Source organism: Alligator mississippiensis, chromosome 6 (assembly GCF_030867095.1).
Source record: "Alligator mississippiensis isolate rAllMis1 chromosome 6, rAllMis1, whole genome shotgun sequence".
NCBI classification, from domain to species: Eukaryota; Metazoa; Chordata; order Crocodylia; family Alligatoridae; genus Alligator; species Alligator mississippiensis.
In genome coordinates this window covers 5,795,129-5,814,594 of record NC_081829.1, presented here as the reverse complement: position 1 = coordinate 5,814,594, position 19,466 = coordinate 5,795,129, and the positions used below count along the sequence as shown (strand labels likewise).

Sequence of the window (19,466 nt, the reverse complement as noted above, 5' to 3'; positions counted from 1 at the left end):
GTAAACCTCCAATAATTGGATTCTATAACTGGAATATTATAAGAAATTTATAAATTTTCCATATATAGAATCTGATTATTAAGGGGGGTCATCTTATATTCAAGTAAATAGGGCACTTCTGCTATTCTGGCTGCCTGAACAAGATCAGCTATACCAGCAAAAGCACTTTATGCTGCCATAACTGACCTTATACAAGGACTTTCCAAATGCAGACATTCAGAAAAGTCTTATTCCTAAACAAACGTGGCTATATCAAGCAGCCTAGCACTGACCTGGCCTGACTTAAAAAAGAAAAAGAAAAAAGGATGAGGTGCCAGACGGAGCCGGAGGACACTTAGGCCACCGACACGTGAAAACTAAAACAAAAAAACAGCACTTTACCAAAAGAGGCATCACATCAGTTTGACCCAGCTCACCCAATATCTGTATAGATTGCATTCTTCACCGGGGCTTTTTGGTGCTCTTGTTTAATAGCTGATTCAACCAGCTATCAGATAAAAGTGCCCAAAAAAACCCCTGCTGAAGCATGCAATCTATACAGACCTAAAATGAGCCAGGTCCAACTGACATGATGCTTCTTCTGGGCATGTGTTGCGCTTGGTACGGGGGTGCGCTGAACTTAAAATAAAGCACTGCTTTGGTTTATTTTTTATGTCTGTAAGCAGCCTTTCCTTCTAGGAACCAGTCCTACAACCAGTTTAAAAGGCAACAGAACAGCCACTCAGTAGTGACAACTTTTATTTACCACCCGCCTTAGTCTCCATTTGCAAAAACGGTGTAGATGGATGTAGCAGATGCTCTACCGTGGGACATTCAAATGATGGATGTTCAACAGGATGTCCAAAAGATTCATAACAATTTTGCTTTGGAGTCTATAGAAACTGAACAGACCCAACCCCGGCTGAAGCAAGCCATAGCTGGGCCCACTTGAGATTAAAATGCTACACAAAAGCAAACAGCATGACCTTTCCTGCTTCTTTAGGACATGTAAAGGAACCTTTTCTGCAGTGTTTTTAAGAAAGAGAATCAGGTCAGAGCTTTTTCTCCAGGATTTTAACAGGATCTTTGGAGACTATGACGACAGCATCACAGCAGACAGAAATCTGAGCTGGGAGAGCTGCTCTTTGCATTTGGGTTTCCTATGATGTCACGATACCCGTCCTTCAAGGTTTTGCCAAGTTCTCCGGTGAACAAAAGGGAAGACAGCAGTCTACATCTCTAACACAAAACAGTTTCGAATAAAAGTTTTGTTAACTCTCCTCTAGGTATCAAAAAAGAAAAGGTACCAAATGTTCACCTTAGGCAAAGAAATTAGCTTTATATTGCTGATAATAGGACAGACCTAACCCAGCAGGATTTATTCTACTATAAAACAATTCCAAACTAGATTCCTCAAGTGGAAGGGGGAAAAAATATAAAAACCAAGAGCATATGAGGCTACATAACAGTATCTCTTTTCCTTAAAAAATAAGTCTTCAGTAATGGAGAAATAAATAAGAAATGCAAAATTGGCATGCAGTCACTAAGCCTCGCACTTGAACTAAAAAGATAGTATAACAGGCACAACTCATAGATGGGAGAAAATCTTGCCGACAAGTTTCCACCAAGCCAAATTCTTTGTACTGTCACAAATTTAAGGAGACCTTCATTTTAAACGAGTTAAAATTAAATACTGGGACAGTATTTTCTCCATGACATTAGGTAAAGCAGGGGGGTGTGGGGACGACACCACCTGCAGAACAGCAATTATTTCTTTAAAGAGTGGCTTTCGGTACCAAAAATACATTTTAATTAGGTTGCCAGAAGCAAGAACAGAAATGTTTTCAGTAACCTTAACCAACCTTAGTATAATTTTTATTCTAAGTGACTGAAAGTCAGATTTCAAAAGTGAATCCCGGAACACTTATCACTTCAACAACTACAAAAGTATACCATCATACCTCTCCCAGATGGCAGAGTTTCATCTAAATACCACAGTTAGGTCATTCCTCTCATTAGATCATCCAAACCAGTCAAAATGTTGCCTCATACACATTACAGGAATTCAGGACAAACAGATTAGTTATGATGTATTACAGCCTACTACAACTCTGATGGACTTTGTAAGAAACCACTAAAGTTGTTGCATTCGAACATGTGTCCAGCCCCTGCCTACCCTGAACAAGAAAGTCCTCTCTCTGCCAGAAACAAGGGCTTTTCCATTTCAGCATACCCTGAGAGTCAACTGACACTCTCAGGACAGCGGTCTGAAGAAGACTTGCATTATAAAGGAGAGTTACAAGACTAATTTCCTTACTTTTGAGGACCTCATAAAGCCATATAAAGGAAATACGTGGGTCAGCCCAGCAGTCTGGTGATCATGCAATAGGAGATCTGCAGCACTCTCAGCTAACAGCACTATGAAGGCAAAACAGTTTCTGGAAGAAAGGAATAATGATCCCTTCTGATATTACTCAGTCCAACTGACTGGTTCCAAAAGACAGAAAATTCATCCAACACAACTGAGAGAGTAGAAGTTGAAGCGACATAGGGTCACTGAGGTTACGCTTTTTTCTACTTTATAGCAAAATCAAAGTTACTTCTACCCCCTTTTTTTTTTCCAAAGTAAGCTCTTATCTTAACGCATACAAAGCTGGATGTAAAACCAAGTAAAAGGGAGACGTTATGTTCTACTGAATTGTGTGTGGCACCAAGTCAGGCACTCCAAGAAGTTCTAGTCCTGGCTCTATAACCCTTCATTGTGTCCAACCACTTATTGCATGACCTTGGGCGAGTCATTTATTCCCAATATCTCAATGTATCGCCTTACCACCATCACACTAGAGGTCTGTTTATTATAGGATTATAGGCCTGTTTGAATTAATGTGCGAGCAACGATCTGAAGATACAAAGCTTTGTATTTAGAAGTCTACAGAATTATTTCATGCTGTAATCATTTTACAGCATATTTAAAAAGACTAGAACTTGAGTTAAATCGGCATTTCAAAACTATTTGGTTGCCTACACATGCATTACCTCCAAACTGTTACTGGGTTTTCAGTTGTAGCCCTGTTGGGCTAAAGCAGGGGTGGGCAATTATTTCGGGCAGAGGGCCGCTTACTGAGTTTTGGCAAGCCATCGAGGGCCGCATGACAGGCAGCCAGGGGCAGATAAAAATTACTTTTCTAAATTTTTAGGGGCCCCGAAGGCTAAATAGAATGGCCTGGCGGGCCACATCCAGCCCACAGGCCGCATTTTGCCCACCTCTGGGCTAAGCACATAGGCAGGCAAGGGTTTTTGAGTAGATGCGATGTGATCTCTTTTATTAGACCAACTGAGTAGTTGGAAAAAAGTTCTTAGCAAGCTTTTGGGCACAGTCACCCTTCTTTAGGCATAGGGAAAATTCCTCTCTCTCAGGCAGCCTCTTTTCTACCTTGTTTTCTATCACTGTAATGTCTCCCTTTGGCCTTTTCTCCCGTTTTCTTCTCCCTCCCTCCCCTGCTTTACTTTATCTTTCTAATTCCTACCTATTTATGTTCTCACTGACGTCCTGCCATACTTTTAGTTTCTCTCATTCCTTAGAGTCTCAGACCAGCAGAGACTCCCTACGCCTGAAGAAGGGTGACTGCACCAGAAAGCTTGCTAAGAACTTTTTTCCCCAACTACTCAGTTGGTCTAATAAAAGGTATCACATCTACTCAAAGAACCTTGCCTCCAAACTGTTAAGACACTGTAACAGAACGCAGCAAAACTGATTTTTAAAAATAAGTTACTAAATAAGACTAGGAAAAACCCAGCGTCTACCAGGTCAGATCAAAGGGTCCCGAAATGCAAATGCATTAAATGTAAATGCCTTCCTTCCTGCCAGTTAAGATACAAACACACATTTAAAATGTGTGATGAATGAAGGGGCCATCACAATTGATCAGGATGAAAATATAACCTAGCTCCCACCTTAATGTATTTGTACACCTCAAAATAGCAAGCTTAAGAACAGTTTTCAGCTGGCTGATCCCCTAGCTCTGTAATTTGGTAAAATCAGGAAGGTGAAAGTAGACAGCTATCAAAAAAAATGCAACTGGATTTTTCTCCTCTGGATAACCATATCAAGAAATTTAACAGAGAGGTGAAAAGGCATCTAAAGCATCAGCACTGCAAGAAATCAGAGTGGATGAAGAAAAGAGTGATAAGTACAAATATGCTGAGCAACAATTCCTGAATTTGGGAACTTAATTTGGGAGTTAATTACTATTCCGGCTTCTTTTCAACCTAATCAACTGGGAGTGGTTACTAATCAAAACCCTGATCCACACAGCAAATCATAGTGTCATGGCACTAGACTCAAGCACAGCGCCTGTATGCAAAGTCACAATCCAACTGCAACCAATAGATCAGTGACATGGATATAGCGCAGTATGGTGCCATCCCTCCCACGATAACCGATAAGAAGGATACCAAGTTACTGCCCAACCTTTCTACTCCTCACACTGATAGCAAAATTATACCAAAATTAATCCTATCTGGACAACCTTACATATTCCGAAAGCACTTGATGTGGCCTACAAATTTAGGCCATCTTAACAAGAGTGTTGAGTTTCATGCAAAAGACTACATAACTTGTTAGAATAAGTTTGTCTGCAAAGTCACAGATAAACTTGTGTTAACTACTGAAGTTCCCTTTAGAAAAAAAACCAAACCCACCCAGTGGATTGCTACTTTAAAAATAAAAACCAACAGTTAAGCAAGATTCCTGACCTGACGGATAAAGCTGACGCATTTATGACTCCCTTAAGGACAACATCAATTGAACTTAGTTACATTTCCAGGAACTATCTTGCTTACTTATAGATTGATTCCTAATTCAAATACTTCAATTGTGCCAGTCACTTAAACTTCTGTGTTGATCCGAGACAAGCTCAGGAAGATATCTGCTTCTCAGCAGAACTATCAACAATCATAAAGTGCTCCTGGCTTCCCTAGCCCCCTCCAAAACATACCTTTAAAAGCATTTGCTTTACTACACCGAGGCAGTTAAACAGATTGCAACAGCTGCAGCTTCCCAAGATCGCAAGATACAGATACCTTAAGAAAGGTCACTTGGATCACCTTTCGAAACAACCTAGTGCACAGGATGCAAGGCAAAACCTGCTAATTTGTCAGTCAATATTAAAAGATCCCTCAGTGTTTGTGAGACCAGCACTGTGCAATGCAGCTGCTGAACTAGTGTTGCTCTTAGTCAAAATCTAGTTTAATGAAATGAGTTTGTACTCGTGAGCTGCTGAACTCTGTCCTTTTCCTCTCATGTAAAAATCCTCATGCCTGTTTCACACCTATGTGTTTGCAGTAGGTGCCATGGTGCATAAGGAGTAAGACTCAATTCCCAGAAAAAAATTAATTTGTATATTCATGTTGGAGCCCAACTGGATTTTTTTGGAAATGTCAGTTTACTAACCACGTATTTTACTTCCTATGCCGGGATAGCCTCAATCCAAGAAGAAAGGCTCTACGCCATATGTGGTAGAAGTGAGGACTCTTCATACTGCATAGAGACGGTCTAAAAGTAACTTCAGGGTCTGTATCTTCTAGACTGTAAGGGTGCTTTGTACTGAAAAGAATTTATCACCCTGACTCAATCTAGTCAACTTTAAAACAATGGGTGAATTTGAGTTCTGAAGGACTTTGCTTAATGACAGTTCTCTCTAAGATATGTCATCTCTCTGCATAGCAAACAGGCTACTAGTTCCACAGTTTCTTGGAAAAAAAAATTCTTAATCTCTGAAGGAAGCTTGTTCATAATGACACGTGCCTGCAGATGGGGAGGGGGGTGAGGTCAAGAAATTCTACTGTTCCTCCCTATCCACCCGCCTACGAGTTCCCTCCTGATTTGCTGACAAGTTTGCTGCTGATGACTCATTCATTTCCTTTTGCTGGACCTAGTCACACCGTCCTAGGCCTTAAAACAAGGCAGAAAACAGATTGCAGCTTGCATTAGTAAGAAAAAATATTCACTGCTGAGACTAAACTCCCAATTTAAAAATACAGCAAGAGAGAATAAAAAAATAAAAGCAGTGTCAGGAGTTCCAAGACGACGCTTTTCTCAGCGCGGCTCTGTTCTCACATTGAAACTTCAGTGAAGACTGGAATAGCTCATCTTCCCTTCCAGAATTTGGGTGAGGTCAAATAATTTACAACCAACACCAAATACATAGAAGAGAACATCTTATTAGCTAATCCAACACTGGGAAATGAACAGATACTCAGTTTGGGTTTTCAAAGAAAATTAGGTACATCCTTTTGCTAAAGAGAAATGTTTCAATTTGCACTTTTTTAAGCGGTTTAACCACATCCATCTGTACTCAAAACCAGTTCACAGGGGAGCATTTGAATGCTGTTTAAGTCATGTCTCCAGTTTATTTCAACTAGGGCCCCTAAAAATAAAAATGCCTTAAAACAGCCCAAAGCAATGGTCCACCTAATGAAGAGCAGTAAGGAGTTCAAAATTATCCATGTTAGCAATCCCCAGAGCTATGTTTAAATTGCAAAAACCCAGTAGTTACCTTTGATACAACTAACTGAAGTTTTGTCGAAGTGTGGGAGCCTGACGGTTTTAACAGCCCCTTGCAACATAAGGATGCTGAGATGTTTGAACTGCACAAAGTGCCGCATTTTGCAGACAGCAAAAGCTCCGTGTCCATTTCCTTTGGCAACACAAATTGGTATTGCTCGTAAGACGTAAAATGACAAGTCTCTCAAATTAGTGATACTAACTGATCACGTGGACAGGCAGCTTAATGACAGCTTTGCACAATTAAGAGAATTATTCAGAAAAGTCACAGGAAGAAAAAACTCAGCTCATTTTGATGAACTTAGGATAACTTTCTAGTACATCTAGAAAATGTAACTGGAGACAGGAAAGACCTAGAGCCACATTCAATCTAAGACCAGAAACTTCCATCTACAGTTCGGTTAAGCTGAGGAGGCAACTGTTAACACTGAGGACGTGCAACAATAATTATTCCAGGCTTTCTGTATGACAGGCTGCAAAGAACAGCACGGTTTAGTATAGAAAGGATGGAAACAAGAGGTGAGGACAGAAGTAGCCAGTCCTCTCTACTCATACAATTGTAACGCACAAATGCACACATCCAATGAAACTAATGAGAAACCTGTCATGCGCCCCACACCACAATTTAATCACAGAGTTCATTTACCACAAGATGATATGGAAGGCAAAGCTAACTGGGCTTAAATGAAGGATTAGACATAAAAATCAGGATATGTAAACACTCACGCTTCAGGCCGTAAACTGTTAACTGACGGGGATAGAAAAACCTCCATGCTTGCGATAGTTAATTAATTGTGTGTTGTAATATTCTTTCCACCCTGCTCTGAAGCATCTGGCGGTGGTCACTATCAGTCACGATGCTTGCTGAGAGAGAGATCTGGTCTAATCTACCACCGGCATGTCGTGTGTCAAAAAACAAGTCACCCGGTTCTGCAGGTGCTCGCATGCACGTCCGGCGACAGGATCGTAGAAAATGAGGTTGGGAGGGACCGCAGGAGGTCACGTCCCGTCTAACCCCCTGCTCAAAGCAGGGCCGGCCCCAACTACATCATCCCAGCCAAGACTTTGTCTAGCCGGGTCTTAAACCCCTCCAAGGATGGAGGGTCCGTCCCCTCTCTGGGTGGCCCGCTCCAGCGCTTCACCACCCTCCTCGTGAGAAAACACTTCCTAACATCCAACCTCAACCTCCCTCGCTGCACCGCGAGCCCACGGCTCCTCGTCCTGTCATCCGCCACCGAGCCCAGCTCCATCCCCTCTCAACCCCCTTTGGGGGCTTGAAGGCTGCTACGAAACCCCCTCCGACAATAACGGCGACACCGAGACGCCGAACCTTCGACGGGCCAATAAGCTGCCGACTCGATCCTGCTAAGACAGGTCGTGCCCGCGGCTAAAGTTGGGCAGTGCCCGCAGCTAAAGCTTGGACGTGCACCAAGGAGGGCAAAGCTCGCGAATAAAAACGTGGACGTGCATAAGGTGGGCAAAGCTCGCGCAGGAAGCGTGCGAACACGGAAAGGTGGGCAAAGTATAAAGCTGGCACATGAAGCGTCTCCCCCCGCCCGCCGGGCCTAGCACACAACAGACTGCTCGCTCGCTCGCTCGCCCTCCCGCCCCCCGGCCGTTATTTCAAATCAGTAAGTGAGAGCATTATCCCTCAAGTCTGAGGAACCCACGGAGTCGCCCCCAGGCGGAGGAGGGGCGGCCGGGGACACCCGTGGCGGTGGGGGGTGGGGGGGGACACCCGCCCGCCCGCCCGCCTGCCCGCCCGGCGGGAGCGGCCCCGCGCCACAGGCCGGCCGGACGGGCGAAGTCCAGCCGCGCCCCTGGAGGCAGCGCCGGGCGGGCGGGCAGGCAGGGGCAGGTGACGGCGCCCACCTGCCCGAGGTGAACGTGAAGGGCCGGGGCTCCTCCGCCGGCCTAGGCCCCGCTCCCCGCCCCGTCCCTCCGGGCCCCGGCGGCTCACCCCGGGCATCGAGCGCGGCGGCTCCGTGCGAGCGAGCGGGGAGCGAGCGGCCGGCGCCTCCCACGCGGGCCGGCGGGAGGGGACGGGCCGGGCCGGGCCGGGCCGGGCGGGGCGGGGCGGGGGGAGCCGCCCGTGGCGCAGCCCGCGCGGGACGCCGCCCCTCCCCCCGCGCCAACGGCTCCGCGCGCGCCGCCCACCCCTCCCCCCGCGCCCCGAACGGGGCGGCCCGCGGGCCCCGCCGCCCCCCCTTCACCGCCGCCCGGCTTGGTACGGCCCGCCGCGACACCCCTCGCCCTTGGTACGGTCCGCTCGCTTCCCGGCAGCACTCGCACGGCACCGCCTTCCTCATGGTATAACCCGTCTCTTCCCCCCCCGCCGCTGGCATTGGTACGTGCCCAATGTAGGAATGGTAGAACCCACCTCCCCCCCTCAAAGCAGCAATGGTACAAGCCATTTCCCCTCCTTTGGAATGCCTATGACGCCTTTTCCTCTCCTTTCCAACCCCCCACTCAGCTAGCCTTAGTATGCTCCATTCACCCCCCCATCACACGATTGGTATGGCCCATTTCCCCCTTAAAGTTCCATTCCCCATCATACTGGCATTGGTATACCCCCCCTGCAGAGCAGTACTTTGGTTTGATCCACTTCCTGCCCTTCCCCCCCTTCCCCTTTCCCTTCCCTGCCTTGACCTTTGCTTGCTGAGGTCACTGCTGCAGGGCACAGGGCCGGGGGACACCCTCCCAGAGCCCCTGCTGCTCTGTGCGTGTCCCCAGGGGCAGGGATAGGGACCTGGGCGGGGATCTGTCCCATTAGGCCCCAGTTTGATGCCCAGTGCATGAAAGGCACAGGCACAGCGCCACATGTGCAGCTCTCCTGTGTCCATGGAGGGGTTGCAATAAGAGAACAGAGTTCGAAAGGAGCCAAGAAGCACTGTGGATGCACCCGGGGAAGGGGGGCTACCTCGCCTGGGGTGCGGGAAGTGAACACTAGCGGTATCACAGGTTGCAGGGAGTCTGGATCCTGCTGCCGTCAGTGATGTAACAACGGGGTTACTCCTGTCCTGTGCCGGTGTAACAGTTTGTCCCTGCAGCCCTGAAAGCTGAGCTCTTGAATACAGAAATATAAATCCCATTATGCGGGGGAAGGAACTGCATTGCTCAAGGCCAGATGCCGAGTCATGGGGACAGTGAAGAACACAGTCCAGATGTCCCAACGCCTCAGCTGCAGACTGGAAATCCTTAAGGCCGGCTGTTGCCAAACTAGGGGTCATGACCCCGAGTGGGTTCGTAGCCCTTGCCAGTGGGATTATGAACCACACAGATTATTACCCTGGCTGCACTCAGCCCAGAAGGGCAGTTAGTTTGTGGTTTTGAGCCTGCCAGAAAGTGGGTTTGAAGTCCTGACTCCAAAAAGATTGGGACCCGCTGTCATCCCTTTGGGCAGGGACCTGGATATTCTTTCGAACCTGACCGGTACTGTGTGCAGCGCCGGCCGTACTGTATACGTAAGAAAAGTGTAGGTCAGTCGTTCTCAACCTTTTCAGATTCAAGGCACCCAGTGTTAGACTCGAGGCCCCTTGGAAAATGCCAGCTCGTAGTTTGTGCTCATCTTTTGACTACAGACAAATAATAGAGCAATTATTTGCAAAGAACTCAGAAAGATCACAGCAGGTCAGAATGCTTTTAAAACTATGAAGTCCTGTTGGAAATCTCTGAACTGGTCTTGTGAATCAGGTCTGGACACCTAGCTGTGCTAATGCTCTGCGGCACCCTTGAACGGATCTCAAGGCACCCTGGCTGGGAATCACAAGTGTAGGTGAAGATGGAGGTGGCCGTTATATGCCGCAACCAACTGATGGAGGGAGCACAAGTTAACTTGTTTCTGTAAGTTGGGCTCCCAGCATAAGATGGGGGTTACGTGGGAGGACTTGCTTCACCTGAGATGCTACGAACTTTGTGTTCTTTCCTCCCCTATCCAGCTAATTTGTCAGCTGTGTAGAAATGGGAGTTCTGGATTCCTGCCTGCAAAAAAAAACCCGTGGAAGTAAAACTGGGAGCCTCTCGGGTAAAGTGGAAAAACGAGAATGATGTGATGAGCCCAGCCCATGGCAGGAAAATACCAAGCATGACAGAAAGATTAGCATGACTCCATATCTGCTGCTGAAATTCTGCCAGACAGAGGAGAGGGGAATCACTTAGTCTTTTAAGTTTTAGGTGCTGGAAGTGGGTCACCATGCGACTATGATGCCCAGAGTGGTAATGACAGAGAAAGCTGGGCTATCAGCCCAAGTATTCCCCTCTATTAGGAGAGCACAGGAAACAATCCAGGAATATAAGGAGCCAGGATTTGAACAGAGCAATATGCAAAAGGCTATGGGGTTATTTTCAAGGACGATGAAATTTTGTAATGACTTCCACGCTCATTTAGAGATAATGTCTTAGAAGAAGAACTACCTTCCTGTGGGAACCAACCTTGCAGGACTGAGAGACAGAGAGAAAGAGAGGAGCCACACCAGAGGCAGGGAAGCCGACCTCACCACACCCTCTGCAGTTGAGAGTGGTGCAAAGATATCTGCCTCTCTGGCTCCCTTCTTGTATATGAAAACATCACATTCATCTTGCAGTAATCATCTTCTCAGAAACACTTGCTCATCAAACTTTGTGCATCTCCTGCTTGCTTCTTCCAGCTCAGAGACAGCATTGCCTCTCCATCAGGGCAGCATTTCACAGATGGCCCTGGGGATGTATTCAGCTGGTTCACAACCAACAGGCCAAAGGCATGTGTCTGAATGAGTCGGTTTAGTGGTACTGTTACGAAGCATCAGAACAACCGTCCTGGAGAATGAACTCCCTTTTATTATTCACAGAACAGGGCCATGGTAGGCAGCAGCAGAGCAATTAAAAAGATTCTGGGCCCGTCAGCTAACACGGTTATATTCGTTACACAGGACAGCAAGGGAAGAATCCAGGACATCCTGAATCCAGGACATCTGATTCCAAAAACACAGTGTCTGAGAGAAATTCCAGCTCAGGTAGTTGCATCCTGCTTCCATTAAACAATTTCGGTTGGAGATGCTGTTCCTCAATGCCTGTCTGAGGATATGTGATGCCACCTTGTGCTCTTAACCACGTTGCATCCAAAAAATAGCTGCGGTTTAGAAACATTTTTTGGCAGGAGAGAGGTCACAGAATGTCTTTGAATACAGAGACATATGCGAAACACATGCTCTTAAAGCAGATCCATTCTGTTCAGTAATTTTGGAGGCCTTACTGTAGAGGAAAGCATTGTCATGACTGATAATTGAAACAAGAAGTCAGTTCTTAAAAGCTGTAGTCAAAGCCGCAGCTTTTTGCATTCATTGAAATACAGCCATTGTATTCCTTGCCCATCTCCCAGCAGGTGTCATACATAATGTCGGTTGAGATCCCACGTGCAGAGAATATAAGGGCAGGTAAGAGGGGCATTTCTTTGTCTGAAGTTAGATACATACAGTTCTTTACCTGCTGCTCTTAGAGGCATCTTTATGTGTCGGCAGCACATCTAGCATGCAGGCGAGATCAGGAGGAAACTGGCAGTGCTGTAACCTGTGATAAAAAACATGAAACCACATGTTAGCCAACACAAGATGATTGCAGCACAAAAGCCAAATACAACATAATGGTCACTGTTGGGAGAAAATCTTGCCAGGGAGGAAGAAAAAACAAATGACTGTGAACCCTGGAGAAAATCATGGTTTATGTTGCTTACCAAACAAAGCAATTTGATTTGTGCTAGAAGTCAGCAGCTAGCAATTACGGGAGATGGAGAGCACGGGAAAAGAGCAGGGTATAAAGAGGATGCAGCAGCTTGCCAGGTGCTTTTCTCAGCTCATAAGCAGACTGTGGAGATACATTGATAGAGTAAACAACAGCGAGGGGAAGAATTATTTAGGGTGGTACAAGCGTGGTATAATACCGGCCCCGACTATCCCCCAGCTGTGGGATTTGCCACAAAATCCAATCCTTGCTGCAGCAATCTCTGTTTCCTTTCAGCAATTTCTGCTAACAGCTGTGGTTGCAAAGGAAACCTTGAAAACACGACCCCAATGGAACTGGTCCACATTTACCTTCCTGAGTCTGCAGGGAGCTTGAAGCACTAGTGCTGAATGATAGGAAAAGTCTGGCTCAAAAGGAAAGAATAAAGGTGTGAGGGGGGCTGAGGGCTGATCTAATACCCACTGATGCTTCTGTTGGTTTTGTTTGACTTCAGCTCAAGCCTCAGATTCTCCTCTGCTTTCCTGTAGCATAATCCTGTGAGAGGTAAGTGAGGCATGTAGGTCCCTTTCTGGCTCAGGGTACTGACATCCTTATAAGAAATGGATACAGGAAAAAGTGTTCAAGAAAAAACAAAGTATGATGTACCCTGGGAATGCAAATAGTTCTCTGGCCTGATGCTGGCCGGCTGCAAGCAGAGAGGGGAGAAGACTGGAGAAGCTCCTGGGGGCATGGGTAGGGACGTGCAAAGGAGAGAACAGGTTAAATAGCCAGTAGCCAGCTTCATGGGGCAGGTGCCTCCAGAGAAGAGGAAATGAGAGATGAATGACCCATTGATCTGCTTCCTGGTAGGGGGGTAGTGCTCCGGATCTAAGTGACTCAGAGCCAGTGCTCAGCAGAACCCTGCCCTTGCCCACGTCGCTGGCTGGGAGTCACGTTGAACCAGGAAGAGACTCCTCCGAGTTTGATGAAAGGCTCCAGTCTCGGCCACGTGGCATTAACTGAACAAGGCAGATTCTCCCCCCGCAATCAAAGCAATCATGCTGCGTGCTTTCCTCCCTGCCATCACGTGGACATATAGCTCTGGGCATGGGATCAGGAAGCACATTGCCTCAGGAATGGTATTTGTATAATAGGGCAATAATATCCACCTCCCAGGATGTTGCCAGGCTTCATTAATCAGTGCACATGAAGCAAAGTACGAGGGTGCCTCTCTGGAGCATGTGGCCTTTGCACCACTTAACTCACACGAGCCTTGTTTGGTGGTACAGGAGATCAGATGATGCCCATGCCCAGCAGAGAAGGCCTATTTTGCACTGGGAAATCCTTGCAGAGAAGGCATGACAAGCAAGGAAAGCTTGAAGGAGAGCATCTGTGCTGTGCCGTGTATCAGGGGATCCTGATACATGGCCTCATCATGAGAGCTGGGTGTGTTTGAGCCCTTTTTCTGACTTTCTGATCCAGGATTATGGGTTATCAGAGCAGTGAGTATGATGAAGGGATCATTAGAGCAGTGTCAACAGTTTAGGGATGTCTGAGCAACTGGAAACAATGGAAAGCGTTAGAGCAATGAGGGGGAATATAGGGAGCCGGCACGCTTAAGGGCTTGACTTTTCCAAAAACAAGATCATTTTCTCCTTCCCAAGGTCCTGCTGCCTCTTTTGTGAGTTTTGATTGTAAGCGGAGCATGTGCTACAGCTCAGCCAGCTTCAAATACCGCACGGCCACCGCTAGAGAGCAGCGCAGCCCAGCCTTCCACATACAGGGCCAGGAGCAGGCCAGTCTCGCCCCGTATTTAGCAACAGCGCAGAAGGCATCAGCTCATGCCAAGGCCTCTGAGACTCAAAACCTTAGAGCCCCAGAGGTGGGTATTTATCAGGCTATGATAATGAATGCCTTTGATCTGATGTCACAAGCCGTCGCTTCCTTTTTTTATTTATTTTTTTGGACTATGGAGATTTAAAAAAGGGGGCATGTGAAGGAGAAAGAGGTGGGACCCCATTAGTGACAACCCGTCCCGTCCCCTCCCAGAATCCCCACCACTCCTGGCTTGACCCAGCGAAGTGGGCGGCTACATTAAAACTGCCAAGGAGAAGGCTGGAACAAGAGCTCTTCTGTTCTCCAAGCCAGCATGAAAACCCCCCTCCGGGCCTCTTCGCTGGGCGCAGCCTGGCAGCTCTGCGCTCCGCAGCGCACAGTGTCTAGCTCTGAAACCAAACAAAGGCAGCTTCTTGGAAAGCCGGCTGATTAACGATCCCATCATCCCAATCTCAGGGGATAATTGCAATAATGCAGAAGCCGGCCCATCCACTCCAGCTGCTTTCTGCTTCCTTATTCGACCCACGTAGGAAGGGGCAGAGGGAGCGGGGAAGGCCACGCGCTCAATCCTGAAACCAACCTGCTTCCCGTTTCCACCCAGAGGAAAAGCCTCTCCACGTGGCAGCTTTGCCCTGGAGGTTGCCTAGCACTGCCTGGCTGAACGCCACAGTCATGGAAACAACCGATTCTTAATTATTATGGCTTTGCATTTCAGTAACACCCAGATGCTCCATCCAAGGTCAGGGCTCTTTTTTCTGCTGTACGAATGCATAAGAGACTTGTAGCTTCACAGAGCTTGCAATCTCAACAGATCTGACAGATAAAGGCAGACAGAAAGGTGGGAGTATTATCCCCATTTTCTAGCTGGGAAGCTGAGACAACGAAGCAGCTTGGTTCGCCCGGGGAGTCTGTGGCAGACAGCCCAGATTTCCCAGTGCCAGCAAAGTCTTTGACAAGTGACCTTCCTTCCCTTAAAACTGAAACTATTTTTTTTGTCATTCCTGAGTGGGTTAAAAGCAAGTGACTAATACCAGCTGTCAGCTGCGATAGCCACATTGACGCAGCCTCAGCACAATGGTGCCAGCTGCAGTACTGCTACCCAGCGGTGTACCCAACACTGGGCCCTGCCCCACTGCCAGCTGCACGGCCTGTCCGTGGAACGTGCCTCCAGGTTTGGGGATGTACCTGCAGGGACACCCATTGCTCCTCTCCTGCAGTTCAAGCACACAAAATACCGATCTCATGGAAGAGACGGACAGTGCCAGCCAGAGGGGCAGTAGGACCAAGAAAATGAAGAAAGGGCCGTGAAAGCCATGAGATATGTGGATATGACTGCGTCCATGAGAATCTAAAGCAGCGGTTCTCAACCTTTTTAGACCCCAGGCACCCCTCGTTAAGACTGGAGGCCCCCCTTGGAAAGTGCCAGTTCTTAATTTTCACTCATTTGTTTGACTCCAGCTCTCCTGTTGCAAAGAACTCGGAAATACCACAACAGGGACACAATGTTTTTAACACTATGGATGCCTATTTGAAATCTCAGGATTTATCCTGTGAATCATGTTTGCACCCATAACTGTGCTAACAGTGTGTGGCACCCTGAGGCACCGCTGAAAGGATTTCAGGGCAACCCAGGGTGCCGCAACACCCTGGTCGAGCATCCCTGATCTAAAGTTACTTTTTGTTGCATCAGTCCATGGCAATGAAGGCCTAGCTTTATTTTATAATTTTGCCAGCTTGGCAGCACTCCTTCCACATTTGTGGTTGGAGTCATTTTTTTTTCCAGACTGTCTTGGACAAATATAACAAAAGCAATAGGAAGGGAGAGAGAAAAGGAGAAGGAAACAAGCAGGGTGGGAAAGCTAATAGGAAACCAGGCTATTTGTATGAGAGGTGGTGGGTTGGGGAAGAGATGCACTCGTGACCTCAGAACCCCATTCAGCCCCAGCAGATGAGCTGAGCTCATTGTATCTCTGCTGCAGATCTCCAGGAGCAGTTCCCAAAAAAACTGGGTCTGACAGGATGTCTTTGAAAAATACTCCACTAGGACCAGGCCCAGAGAAAACGTCTAACTTAGGTCTTGTTTTGCTTCTGCAGTTTTGCTCAGATGCTGGGGACCAGGAGCGGTATCAAACCTGGAGATGTTTGCACCTCAAGGATTGGGAAGAGCTCCTGGCCAGGGTGCTTTGTAAAGACAAGATTTGACAGAGGGAAGAGGGGCTGATTCACAGGTGAGTTCAGGCACCTCGTAGCTGCAGCGAGTGGGGAGGATGTGTGCAGGAGCAGGTTGTGATCATCCCAGTCAGGGTGTGAGTTAGTAATAGGTCCTCAGGAAGCTCTTGATGTGTTGCCTTCCCCAATACAAGAAATAAGGGCAGGTAAGGAATTGCTCTGCACGTAAGTTCTCCACTGCCTAACTTGGGACAGTTTCAGTCCACTTTCTAGCATGTAGCTAGGTGGAGAATCTGGCCCAGAGGGAGGAGCACAGAAAGATGGAGAGCGACTCAGAGAAATGAAGACAACTGAGTGCAGGCAGCAAGGCTCAGGCTTCTGCTGTCTGAGCCCCAGAGGTTTCAGAAGATGTAATAGAAGCAGGCACAGAAGCTGTGCAGAAAGGAAAACCAGCAATGCTGACCGTGGAGAGGGGAGGCTGGATGCACTGGGACAGTTTCTAATCCTCTCTTGTGGTATTGAAATAGAAGGTAGAAATCCTGGGGCAACGATGACCCTTTAGCAGGAGCTGGGATGGCACGGTGGGTCCTAAACAGCCCGTGTGGTGCAAGCTAGTTCTAGGTCTTTGGGAACCTTATGCCAGTTCAAGATCACCTGTGACAGACCTCTGCTGCGTTGTGCCCCATGTGTACACCCCATATGTGCAGGTGTGACTGGGCAGCTGGGGTGGCTAGGCAGCACGAGACAGGTGAGAAATGCAATCAGGGAAAGGCAGGCAGGGAGAAAGGGTTAATTAATAGGGAGCTGGGTGAAGTGCGTGAGAAAAACAATCTCATGGATGCGAGACTGAAGACAAGGGAGAGAGCAACTGAATCCAGGAGAGTGAGAGCAGAAAAGAGCAAAGGGCAGCAAAAGAAAGCCAGGCAGTGCTAGGCATCCAAAACTATGCCATGCTCCTAGCTATAAGAAGCTGCCCTGCTGCATTGAGGTTGTGTGAGTAATAGTAGCTTAGGTGCATGGATGGGACTGTACATTTACTTGTATTGTACAAACATTAACTACTGAGTGAAGGGTTTGTCCAAACAGCACATTCAGTAAAGATCCATGCGCACATTGCTGATTGTAGCCAAGTGAGAGAAGTACAGAGATCTGGGATCTGTCACCTGCTGGCATCAAAGTTTCTCCTTCATGGGCTCTTTCCCCAGCTTCTTCTATTCCAGGGGTGCTCAACCCCTAGCCTGCGAGCTAAATCCAGCCCATAGAGCTGTGACGTCCTGCCCACGGGGATCTCTGCAGGGTGGAAAAAACTGGCAGCTGGGGAGCGAGGAAGCTCCATGCAGTGGGATCCAGCCTTGCCCAGGCCATTGCCGCACAGCAGGATCAGGGACAGGCCTGCCCCTTGTCTATCCGGATCTGGCTGGGCGGCTCCCTGCCCCCTCCATGCGTCCAGGCAGAGGCCACTCCACCCCATCGGCATCCGGATCATGGCTGGGCTGCTCTCCACTTCCACCCCCGATGTGTCTGGATCAGAACCAAGTTGCTCTCCACCCACCCCTCACCACATCCTGATCGGGACAGCTCCATTCAGCGCCCCCACACACATCCAGATGGGGACCAAGCTGCTCCCCAACCCCCTGTGGATGGATCTGGGTCAGGCTGCACAGTCCCCTGGGCTAAATGGAGTTGCTCCAGCAACCCCACGTTCTGGCTGGGTCGAGCCCACCAGCCTGATCCAGCCTGCGGCCAGATATGGCACTGCCCATCTAGTCTGTGGGGTGAAAAGATTGGGCACCACTCATCTACTCCATGCGTTAGAGACCTGGTTGAAATATAGTTCAGTCCCAGCTACACCAACAAGACTCCTACCATGAAGTCAGTCCTGCTATCAACAGAAGTCATATTGCATACAGGCAGAGTCTGAACCCAAAAGACAAGTGCAGGCTCTGGGTCGGGGGGGGGTTGTCAATTAAGACATTCGGAGATCAAGAAACTTGCCTTCCTCAAATGAGCTTTCTATATGCTGCCATCACAGACTGATGGAAATAAAAATGCAGAAGACTCAGCCTCCCTGCTTTAGGACATAAACGGATCTATGCGTATACTATTTGTATACACTCTGGGACAATGAGATGAATCTGTCACTTACAGCAGCGGTTCCCAATCTGGTACGGGTACCACCACCGGTACGCAGAGAACCTGTCAGCGGCACGTGTTACCCATGGGCAACTGGTGCCGCCTGATTCAGGGGGACACATGCGAGCGCGGCCTGTCAGGGGGCGCACCCCATATGCATCGCGACTAGTATTAACAGATGTATTATCATTACTTTATATGACAAAAATTTGCTGGTGGCACTTAAGGTTGCGTTGTTTTAAAATGATGGTGCGCTGTCAGAGCTTGGGAACTGCCGACTTATAGGATAATTACTGCTGATGTTGGCTTGGCAGCCGAGGGCCATGCCCTCGCCGGTGGTTGAAGGAACGTGTCCGCTAATGACCACGCAGGGGCCTTCCAAGTGGAGGTCGGTCCTGCAGAGCACCCTTTGGGGGGCTTTCTGGGTGTCATCAAGATTTGCACCAAGGGATCCCCATGCTAACCCAGCCCCCCAGGGCTCCTGCGCAGTGCACACACGGGGTGGGGGCGGATTTAGAACCAGTGCACCCAGGTGCTTCGTGTCGCAGTATCAGCCATAGGAGGCTTGCGTGTCAAATGTGCTGCAGGCTATCTGGCAGGGTCCGGATGGGCTCCCAGGCAAGCAAGGCCAGCCTGCTAGTGCTCAGGGAGGGGAGCATGAGGCCAGGGCTGGGCTGCTTTGCTCCAAAGATCCCAAGGTCTAACCCTTACCCCCGGCCCCAACTCAGGGCTCCATCTCTCCCGCCACACCATGCTGGCCAGGCCCAAGCCAGGGAAGGACCCGCGCATGCGCAGAGCGGCAGCCAGGCCATGCCCTGGGCAGGCAGAAGACGCACACGTGCGTCGAACTCCTGCAAGGGACGGGGGGCGGGGAAGAGGGAGGAACTGTAACGCGCATGCGTTGCGATCGCTCCCGGACGCTTTGTTCGCCCCAAGGCTGCGATTGCGCGTGCGCAATGCAGCCCCTCCCCGCGTGCTAGGCTTCTACGCATGCGCACTGGGCCCCCTCGGTACTTTGTTCTCGGCGGAACGAGGCAGGGCCGCTGCGCCTCTGCGCAGGCGCAATGGAAGGGGGCGCTCCTTTCTTTTT

The 19,466-nt window shown here is 48.5% G+C and overlaps 1 protein-coding gene and 1 long non-coding RNA gene across 2 annotated transcripts in view; both read right to left on the bottom strand.

Annotated features, from left to right (window-relative positions):
- PTP4A2 (protein tyrosine phosphatase 4A2) overlaps window positions 1-8,625 on the bottom strand; it is a 28,426-nt gene extending 19,801 nt beyond the window's left edge. The window contains exon 1 of the mRNA XM_059729579.1: window positions 8,505-8,625. The gene's annotated coding sequence lies outside the window, so the exon portion shown is untranslated. The remainder of the gene's footprint in view (window positions 1-8,504) is intronic.
- A 2,716-nt stretch (window positions 8,626-11,341) lies between these two features.
- On the bottom strand, window positions 11,342-13,246 carry LOC106740458 (uncharacterized). The gene is made up of 3 exons (XR_009462926.1): window positions 12,905-13,246; window positions 12,005-12,088; window positions 11,342-11,773 (listed from the first exon to the last, which is right to left on the bottom strand). It is a non-coding gene; the product is annotated as an uncharacterized LOC106740458 (long non-coding RNA).
- Between the last annotated feature and the right edge of the window lie 6,220 nt (window positions 13,247-19,466).